The 11062-nt window shown below is 39.3% G+C and overlaps 1 pseudogene across 1 annotated transcript; it reads left to right on the top strand.

The window, feature by feature from the left end:
* The first annotated feature begins 338 nt into the window (after positions 1-338).
* Positions 339-2821, top strand: LOC147003285 (mitochondrial import inner membrane translocase subunit Tim9-like; annotated as a pseudogene). Its single transcript, XR_015047966.1, has 2 exons — positions 339-493; positions 2269-2821. The product of XR_015047966.1 is annotated as a mitochondrial import inner membrane translocase subunit Tim9-like (transcript).
* Positions 2822-11062: the final 8241 nt, after the last annotated feature.

Raw genomic sequence — 11062 nt, 5'->3', positions numbered from 1 at the left:
AATAAAATAAAAAAAACCTGCATGGTACTGGTACAGTGACAGACAGGTATATCAATGGAATAGAATTGAAGACCCAGAAATGAATCCACACCCCTATGGTCACTTGATCTTTGACAAAGGAGCTAAAACCATCCAGTGGAAAACAGACAGCATTTTCAACAAATGGTGCTGGCACAACTGGCCGTTATCATGTAGAAGAATGTGAATTGATCCATTCTTATCTCCTTGTACAAAGCTCAAGTCTAAGTGGATCAAAGACCTCCACATAAGACCAGAGACGCCCGCAGCTCTTCAGCCCGGTCCCGGTGTCAGAGGCGAGATCCTGTGGCTAAGTGACTAATAAACATACTGAAAGAATATGGCTGCACAGATACCAGAATCTGACCAGATAAAACAGTTTAAGGAGTTCCTGGGAACCTACAATAAACTTACAGAAACCTGCTTTTTGGACTGTGTTAAAGACTTCACAACAAGAGAGGTGAAACCTGAAGAGGTATGAAAAGTGTTACTCACGAAAGAAACCCCACGTTTGTCATAAATCACAAAGTAAATCCATCTAAGCACTTCATTTCTTCTTTCTGACTGGGCTGCCATTTCCATGCAGATGCTTAGAGGAACTAAAGCAGTCAGGAACCCAAGATGCCAGGTTGAATTTAACAGTCACGCTGCATCAAGGCCGACCATTTTATAGACCAAGTATACAGCAGCTGAGCTGTGGTTCCAGAGCAGATGTTGCTTTTTGGCTTTTCAAGACAGGGTTTCTTCTCTGTGTAGACCAGGCTGGCCTCCAATTTAGAGATCCACCTGCCTCTGCCTCCCAAGTGCTGGGATTAAAGGGGTGCGCCACCACCTGGCAACACAGGAGATGCTCTTTGTCTGCCTTTGTCAAGGTGGCGATGCTGAAGAAGCCTGACACACTTTGGCCCTGAGCAGTTGGAACTGTGGAAGTGAGAGTGTGGTGGCACATGAGTACACGTGGGGGACCCGATGCTGACCGGCACCCTGCTTCCAGTGTCCATATAAGGGTTTTTGTATATCTGCTCAGAGTGAGAGACTTCTTCCAGAGAAGTCAGTCAACGTCCATGCCCCGATCTAATTGTTAGGTAATTTAACTTACAAAGTTTAGGAAAATACCAAGTATGATACCCATTTTTTAAGGAACATGTTGTAGCACCTTGCAATTTCATACTTAGGCTTTGATCATACAATACTCTTATTTTTATAAACCATACTTTATTTTTATCTCTACCAATACAATTTAGAGATTAAGTAACACTACCGTAGAATGCTTGGATGTCATTTTAAGCAGGAAAAAAGGAGAAAAATAAGGTTATAAAAACAACTCCCATAACAAACGTTTTAGTCCCTCTTTCTGAATGGGACAGATAAGCTCAGTGAGTTCCCAGTGCACAGGTGGCTCATGGGATTGGGAAGCAAACCCAGCCTCAGCCCCTGCCTGAAAGGCTAACCAGAAAGTAAAGATTCTTACAAGTTAAAACTGGAGGAAAATAGCTTTATTTTCTCTATCATGACTGGGGCGTGTGCTTTTGCCCACAATCCATCCTTCCTTACCACCATAGTTACCTTCTCTTGGTCTCCTCTGTGAATCCTTGGGCTTTACCTGCATCTATGCCCATTCACAGATACACAGGAATCCATTATAGGCTAGGGTCAACGTGTGAGAGAGGACCAGGAAGATGATTTCTGAGCTTGGGTCACCTCGGTTGATATTAGAAAGAAAAGGGTTGAGAGTGGGGGAGGTTCAGCATTTGGGAGGCCAGGGCAGAAGATTTTGAAATTCTACACTGGTCTTGGCTACATAACCAGACCTTGCTCAAGAGAAAAATATAAAATGTTTTAAATGAAAATACCCAGAAGCAAGTTTCTCATAAAAGAGAAACAAGCCTTCTACTCGTTTTTGTAGGGTATTTGTTTGATTATCAGTCTGAATAAGGAGGTAGGATTGTGGGCCTTAGGTTAGAGAAAAGCTACTCCAGACTGAAGCCCAGCCAAATCTAGTTTGTCACGAAGGCTGGGCACAGAGCACACTATTATTCCTGGTGCCACAGACCTGTAGAGACTTCATAAACCTTAATTCTCATCAGTAGGTGAAAGCATAAACAGTTTAAAGCTATAAAATTGCAAGCCAAGGATAGTGCTCAGTTTGTAGATCTACCAAAAAGAAAGCACCGCTCCCTGTGGTGGCTCCTTCAGAATACAGAAATGATTATTTGTGTTGCCTTTTGGATCTTCCCCTTGTATTTCTAGGTGACCTGTTCAGAACATTGCTTACAGAAATATTACAGAAATATTACAGAAATATTTAAAAATGACACAGAGGATATCCGTGAGATTTCAGGAATATCACATTCAGCAGAATGAAGCCCTGGCAGCCAAAGCAGGCCTCCTGGGCCAGCCACGGTAGAGAGGTCCTGTGGCGGGGACTTGCACTGAAAGATTGCCAGCAGCTGCTGCAGTCAGAACAAGGATTCACCTGGTAGAGAATCCCCTGACACACAGCAGGAGCCGTGGTCCACCATCTGTCATGACTACCTGACCAATGGAAACCACCAGAGAAAAAACACTGTTCACCAGAAAGAGTCAAAACAGGAGGCCTTCCTGTACGGTAAAAATGGTAAGATGCGGTGGTGTTGAGGCCTTAAGATTCGTCTGCGTGGTCACCGTGATTGCAAAAATAAACCACTGTTCATTTCTTTGTGACTATTAATTTTAAAGCAAAATATGTGTCCAATCATGTATGAGATAGAAAAAGTTTATTACTAAAAGTAAATAAATGAGTATCATTGAAAAAAAAAAAAAAGACCAGAGACACTGAAATTAATAGAGGAGAAAGTGGGGAAAAGCCTCGAAGATATGGGCGCAGTGGAAAAATTCCTAAACAGAACAGCAATGGCTTATGCTGTTAAGAATTAACAAATGGGACCTCATAAAATTGCAAAGCTTCTGCAAGGCAAAAGACACTGTCAATAAGACAAAAAGGCCACCAACAGATTGGGAAAGGATTTTTACCAATCCTAAATCTGATAGGGGACTAATATCCACTATATATAAAGAGCTCAAGAAGCTGGACTCCAGAAATTCAAATAACCCCATTAAAAAATGGGGTTCAGAGCTAAAGAAAGAATTCTCAACTGAGGAATACTGAATGGCTGAGAAACACCTGAAAAAATGTTCAGCATCCTTAATCATCAGGGAAATGAAAATCAGAACAACCTTGAGACTCCACCTCACAGCAATCAGAATGGCTAAGATTGAAAATTCAGGTGACAGCAGATGCTGGCGAGGATGTGGAGAAAGAGGAACACTCCTCCATTGTTGGTGGGATTGCAAGCTTGTACAACCACTCTGGAAGTCAGTCTGAAGGTTCCTCAGAAAATTGGACATAATACTACCAGAAGATCCAGCAATACCTCTCCTGGTCATATACCCAGAAGAAGTTCCAACTGGTAATAAGAACACATGCTCCACTATGTTCATAGCAGCCTTATTTATAATAGCCAGAAGCTGGAAAGAACCCAGATGTCCCTCAACAGAAGAATGGATTCAGAAAATGTGGTACATTTACACAATGGAGTACTACTCGGCTATTAAAAACAATAGATTTATGAAATTCTTGGACAAATGGACGTATCTGGAGGATATCATCCTTAGTGAGGTAACCCAATCACAAAAGAAGTCACTTGATATGCACTCACTGATAAATGGATATTAGCCCAGAAACATAGAATACCCAATATACAATTTGCAAAACACAAGAATCAAGAAGAGGGAAGACCAATGGGTGGATACTTCATTCCTCCTTAGAATAGGGAACAAAATACCCATGAAAGGAGTTACAGAGACAAAGTTTGGAGCTAAGACGAAAGGTGGACTATCCAGAGACTACCCCACCCGGGGATCCATCCCATAATCAGCCACCAAACCCGGACACTATTGCATATGCCAGCAAGATTTTGCTGAAGGGATCCTGGTATAGCTGTCTCATATGAGGCTATGCCAGTTCCTTGCAAATACAGAAGTGGATGCTCACAGTCATCTATAAGATGGAACACAGGGCACCCAATGGAGAAGCTAGAGAAAGCACCCAAGGAACTGAAGGTGTATGCAACCCTATAGGTGGAACAACAATATGAACCAACCAGTACCCCTAGAGCTTGTATCGCTAGCTGCATATGTAGTAGTTGATGGCCTAGTCGGCCATCCCTGGGAAGAGAGGCCCCTTGGTATTGCAAACTTTATATGCCTCAGTACAAGGGAATGCCAGGGCCAAGAAATGGGAATGGGTGAATATCTAATAATAATAAAAAAAAGAATGATCCTTGTGTCCCCAATCTCTTCAGCAGTTTTATAAGGAAGGTACTTAGGATTTTGTCAAATGCCTATATTGTATGTATTATATGATCATTTGTGGATTTTTTCTTTTAGTTCATGTATATATGTTGCATTCACTTATTTTTGTTTGTTACCATCCGCGAATCTCTGGGATGTTTCATCATGTTTGTTTGATGTGTTGTTACATTAAATTTCAAAGATTTTATTTAGAATTTTTGCAACCATGTACATAAAAAAATTGGTCTGTAATTATTTTTCTTTGAGTCTTTATGTGACTTTGAGTATCAGTGTAACTGTACCTTATCAAATGAATTGGCAAATATTCTTTTTGTGCTTCTTATGGAATAATTTGAGAGATATTAGCATTAAATCATTTTTGAAAATTTAGAAGAATTCTGGGCTAAAATCATCTTGCCCTGAAAAGTTTTATTTGGGATATTTTAATGACTGCTTCTATTTTGCTGTGGGTTACTGGTCTATTTAAATTATTTATATGATCTTGATTTCTTGATTTAGGTTTGGTAGTTATATCAAATGATAAAAATTTTCATTGTATTTAGAGTTTCCAAATTGGGAGAGTACAAATTTTTAAACTATTTCCCTATTCATTGAGTGTCTGTTGTTAAGCCTTTCTCTTTGTTTCTGATTTTGTTTTAAATTTGAAAAGTTGCTGAAATACTCAACAAAGGGAACTGAGAACCTATAGACACTATATCCAGAGGTTAGGCACAGCCCTCAGTTAAGGGATGGGGCCACCAACCCATCTCAAAAACATTAACTCAGAATTGCTCCTGTCTAAACGAAATGCAGTGACAAAGAGTAGAGCAGACTCTTAAGGAAAAGCCATCCAGAGACTGCTCTACCTTGGGATCCATCCTATCTGCAGCCACCAAACTTGGTCACTATTGTTGATGCCAAGAAGTGCTTGCTGACAGGAGCCTCATATAGCTATTCACTGAGAGGCTTTGCCTGAGCCTGACCAATACAGATGCAGATGATTGAATGCTCATAACCAACCATTGGATTGAGAATGGAGACCCCATTGGAGGAATTAGGGGAAGGACTAGAAAAACTGAAGCAGTTTGCAACCCCAGAGGAAGAACAGCAAATATCAACCAACCAGACCCCTCCTCAGAGCTCCCAGTGACTAAACCACCAACTAAGTAGTACACATGGAGTGACCCATGGTTCCAGCTGCACATGTAGCATAAGGATTGCCTTATCTGGCATCAGTGGAGGGGAGGTCCTTGGTCCTGTGTAGGCTTGATGCCCAAATTATAGGGAATGCTGGGGTACTAAGGCAGGTGTAGGTAGCAGGAACCACCCTCATAGAATGAGGGGACAAGGGGAATTGGATAGGAGCCTGCTGGTATGAGAATTAATAAGAGGAAGAAAAATTGGAGAAGGTCCTTGTGATCTCTTGAGTGGAAGGTTCTGAAAGAAAAGGAGATAAAAAATATTCTGTTATAGAGTTGGAAGTGAAACTGAGGAGATTAGATTTCAGGAGCAGTAGAAGTGCTGTGGGTAAAAAGCTTTAGCCTGCTTTTTGCCCTCAGAACAGCTCTTGGGATAGCAGAGGGTTTATATTGAAATTAGTGTATAAGATAAATCAACAAGTGGAGAGAGGAAGGCAAAGGTTACATTTTGTAGAATCCACAGGAGATGGGAGCACAGTGGTACAGAAGGCTGGGAAAATTGTTCTGCTACAGAGCTGGGAATGTTCTTGGGGGATTTGGTATAGGAAAACACAGAAAGGAGACGATCTGGGGGCATATTACTTAGTTTTCTGGAGGTTATAGCCTGTAATTTTACCAGGGCATATCTGTTTGAGTTGGAAACTTTGATACAACAGAAAGGGATGATCCATGGTATCCACAGAAGAAGTGGAAAAAAAGAGATTCTGAAGCTGGTGCTCTGTTGCATCACTAAAGATGACATTGAGGGATAAAGTCTGGGGGAATAGAGAGAACAGATGATATGTACATAATCTACCTTGTTATCTGTTGGGTATATCCTCCATGCTGTTTACCTTTTTTCGTTGTCACTTTTTTACAATTGCCCACATGTATTAAATATATGAGAGGTACACATCCCTCCTACTAGTCAATTCATTCCATCCTTAATCATCCCTTTACCAGTTTCAAGATTTTTTTCATATGGATATGTTACCTATTTGGTTTAATCATTGTCATCTTCATGGCCCTTTGGTTTAGACTGTACCTGGAAACCCAGTGTACTTATCAATTGTTACTCCAGCAAAATAATTCACTTCTTTCTTTGACTATCATTAAAGGAGATAGTTTAGCAAAGAAGGATAAGATAAATTCCTCATTTTTCTACAACCCATACTTTTGCAGAACAAACCAAGATACTTGTCCTTAATTGTTGAGAGTTCCTTAAAGCAATTAATGTTTTGCCTGAAAGCAGGCAACTTGCAGTCCTCATCTCATAATCATTATGTCTTTACTTCCACTAAACCTTAGAAGGGCTAGTTATAAAAATCATTATTTATGGATAGGGATCAAAGCATCACTTATTTCATGATCTTATATAGTCATATATCTTGGCCTTCATCAGAGATCATTGTTAAGATAGGCTTCTTGGAGTAAGGATGACAGTGTGATGTGTTGACATAAATAAAAACAAACATTTAGACAGTTGTTTGACAATAAGTAGATTAAGCTTAATGGGAGCATTGAGTTTTTCCTTATGTGATACGAATTCCTACCACCATGAAATCTCATATGGGTTCATAGTACCAGATATGAAATACTCCTGTGATAAATATCATTTCCCTGTACATAAGCTATATGGTAGGTCCACAGATATATTCAGTATGTGCAGAAGAAGAGAACTTCAATCATAAATACAAAATGTTGCACAATTTGATTTTAGTGACTGTATTTCAAAGCTATATACATAAGGTAAAATATGGTAAAAACACACATAATAACAATTTAAAATTCAAGACGTCATTGATGCAAAATGTAGAATGAGCAAAACCTAGTTTTAAAATAATCTTTTATGCTTATATAAATTAGTCAATGAGCCGGATATTGGTGGTGCAAGCCTTTAATTCCAGCACTTAGAAGGCAGAGCCAGGCAAATCTCTGAGTTCAAGGCCAGCCTGGTCTACAGAGTGAGTTCCAGCACAGCCAGGACTATACAGAGAAACCCTGTCTTGAAAAAAAAAACAATAAATAGATAGATAGATAGATAGATAGATAGATAGATAGATAGATAGATAAATGAAACAGACATTATGTTTCTTAATTAAGTCAAAAATGGAATTCTAGTCTTGAAGCACACATTGTACAATAAAAAAGCAACAACAAAACACTCAAAATAGAAGCAAAGGGATGAGGTGTAGATATGCAAAAAGCTTGAGGGAAAAAAATGAGTAGTGTTCCATGGTCATTAAAGAAAATTAAAAAAAAAAAAGACATCAAAGGAGATAATTGATTCTTCTGAAAATAAACTCAATAAATGTTATCTCAAAATATAAAACAGAGACAATCCCTTGAAGCGGTGATAGTTTTCAGAAATACACAAAGGTTTAATGAAATACGAATTGTGGCATTATAAGGGAAGTGCCTATGTTTTTTAACTCAAGGAAAAACTCACAAATGTTTAGGAGCAGAGCATTCAAAACCTATTTTTTAATACCTAGTAATAGTTCTGTCCCTATGTGTTAACAAATAATGTCATAGCTAAATGTTACAATATAATACTAGTGAAGGACTTAAGCATCAAGAATGCACACGAAACTCAAGAAGAACCAAGACCAAAGTGTGGACACTTTGCCCCTTCTTAGAATTGGGAACAAAACACCCATCGAAGTAGTTACAGAGACAAAGTTTGGAGCTGAGACGAAAGAATGGATTATCTAGAGACTGCCATACCCGGACATCCATCCCATAATCAGTCTCCAAATGCTGACACCATTGCATACACCAGCAAGATTTTGCTGAAAGGACCCTGATATAGCTATCTCTTGTGAGGCTATGCCGGGGCCTGGCAAACACAGAAGTGGATGCTCACAGTCAGCTATTGGATGGAACACAGGGAAAGGCTTTTGTAATTTTTGTCACCATAGGCAAGAAGCACTGTATAGATTACAAATTATTCAGAGTACTTAAAAATGTCTTTCTGAAAAAATAAAGGAAGATGACACAGGAAGCAGTACAGTGAGCTTGGAGTACTTAATATATTAGGGGAGGAGGAAAAACCTGAGGATCGACTCACAGTCACTCTCATTTCTGAACAGATATGGATCAGTGTGTGCAGTGTCCAGAAAGTCACTATGCAAACTCAGAGAAGAACCACTGCCTCCAGAAATCTGTGAGCTTTTTGGCCTATGAAGAGCCCTTGGGAATGGTACTCACCATCACAGCTCTGTGCTTCTCTGTACTCACAGCTGTGGTTCTTGTAGTCTTTGTGAAGCACAGAGACACACACCTTGTCAAGGCCAATAACAGGACTCTCAGCTACATCCTGCTATCGACACTCTTCATCTGTTAACTCAGTTCCTTGCTCTTCATTGGCCAGCCCAACACAACCACCTGCATCTCGCAGCAGACAGCATTTGAAATTTGGTTCACTGTGGCTCTCTCCACTGTGTTGGCCAAAGCTATTACAGTGGTTATTGCATTCAAGGCCACTGTTCCAGCTAGAATGGAGAGATGGTTAATGGTATCAAGAACTCCTAATTTCATCATTCCCATCTGCACACTGATACAACTAATTATCTGTGGGATCTGGCTGGTTACCTCTCCACCCTTCATTGATCAAGATACTCAGGCTGAACATGGTCACATCATCATTGTGTGCAACATGGGTTCTACAGTTGCCTTCCACACTGTCCTGGGATACCTCTGCTCCTTAGCACTTGGGAGCTACACCATGGCCTTCTTGTCCAGGAATCTGCCTGACACATTCAATGAGGCCAAGTTCCTGTCATTCAGCATGCAGGTATTCTTCTATGTCTGGATCACTTTCCTCCCTGTCAACCATAGTACAAAGGGGAGGTCATGGTGGCTATGGAAGTATTCTCCATCTTGGCATTCAGTATAGCACTCATTGGATTGATTTTTGCCCCCCAAGCGCTACATAATTTTAAGGCCAGAAAAAAATTCCTGTCTTGGCATCAGGCACAAAAAACATTCAAGAAGGAAAATCAATTTAAATTTAGTTAAAAATTAAAATTTATCTGTGATACTAAATTAAATATTATGGCTTAAACCAGTGTCATAGCATTATAAATGTCTTATTCAGGTATAATATGATGTGACTGTGTCCATTCATAATTTCTTCATCCAATTGTATTAAACTCTCTTTGTACTGAAACCATTAGTTTTATCTTTTGTTTTAGATTCATTGTATGTTTATTGTGACATAGTTTTATTATGGAACCTTTGTTGGCCTACTGTCCCATAATTATACCAGTGTAGCACAAACTGATAGACACAAAGTCCTTTCCTCTGAATACAAAGTGCTGCTGTGGAAGATGTGTCACCATGTCAACCATGTTGAGTTCATTTTGTCCTTTCCCTAAAAAGAAAAAAAAAATCATTTAATTTATTTATTTGCTTTGGACTCCAGAATATTCTATTATATTCTACTCTGTAAAGTGAACATTATTAGAGCAAAGTGTCTCTTAAAATGCAATTAACAGGTTCTGATTTTCAGTGATCAGGGGGAAAAAAAAAACATGGTTTTGAATGACAGTAGAAGTCCCTTCTATTTTAATATATCATTATTTTGTTATGTGGGAGACAATGAGAAAACTACTAGCATTTGTTTACAAACTTAGAGCTCAGGAACAGGATTGGAGTGAGCGATTGTGTATTTCATAGGCTGTTATGAGCATACCACATTGGATAGAGGCATGCAGGTTCAGCTCAGATTAGTAAGAACATGATGGAAGATTCAGTTAGCAAAGATCTACAGCAGAGGTAATATGGATGTTATATACTTCACTGAAAATTAAAAGTCAGCTGCTGGGCATGGTGAGCACACCTTTAATCCCAGCATTCGGGAGGCAGAGGCAGGCAGATTTCTGAATTCGAGGCCAGCCTGGTCTGCAAAGTGAGTTCCAGGACAGCCAGGGCTACACAGATAAACCTTGTCTCGAAAAACAAATAAAAAAAAAAAAGAGAAAGAAAGAAAGAAAGAAAGAAAGAAAGAAAGAAAGAAAGAAAGAAAGAAAGAAAGAAAGAAAGAAAGGAAGGAAGGAAGGAGAAAGGAAGAAAGGAAGAAGAAAGGAAGGAAGAAAGAAAGAAAGGAAGGAAGGAAGGAAGGAAGAGAGAGAGAAAGAAAGAAAGAAAGAAAGAAAGAAAGAAAGAAAGAAAGAAAGAAAGAAAGAAAGAAAATTAAAAGTCTGTCTTAGAAAAGTGGGAGTAATGAATAATTGACAATGAATGTTCAAAAGTATTACTGTAAATGACATCCAGTAACAATTTTAAATCTGATCATAGAAATAATGTCTGGATATTTGATAACTCTGAAGAAAAGTTATGGCTCTATGAAAATGGGGAATGTTAAATTGTAGAGGGAAAATAGGCCTTGCACACATAGATAAGCACTGGAGAATCCAGGAAAGTTAAACACACAGCCTACCTCTGCAATGGAATGAGGTACATAGCTGTTCTTCCTGAAATGCCAAGAATTATGTAGTTTCACAATCTGCTGATCCTTTGCTGCCTGGTGA

This window comes from Mus caroli, unplaced genomic scaffold (genome assembly GCF_978045245.1).
Source record: "Mus caroli unplaced genomic scaffold, Mus_caroli_1 scaffold_8, whole genome shotgun sequence".
NCBI lineage: Eukaryota > Metazoa > Chordata > Mammalia > Rodentia > Muridae > Mus > Mus caroli.
This window is presented reverse-complemented; position numbering and strand designations above follow the sequence as displayed.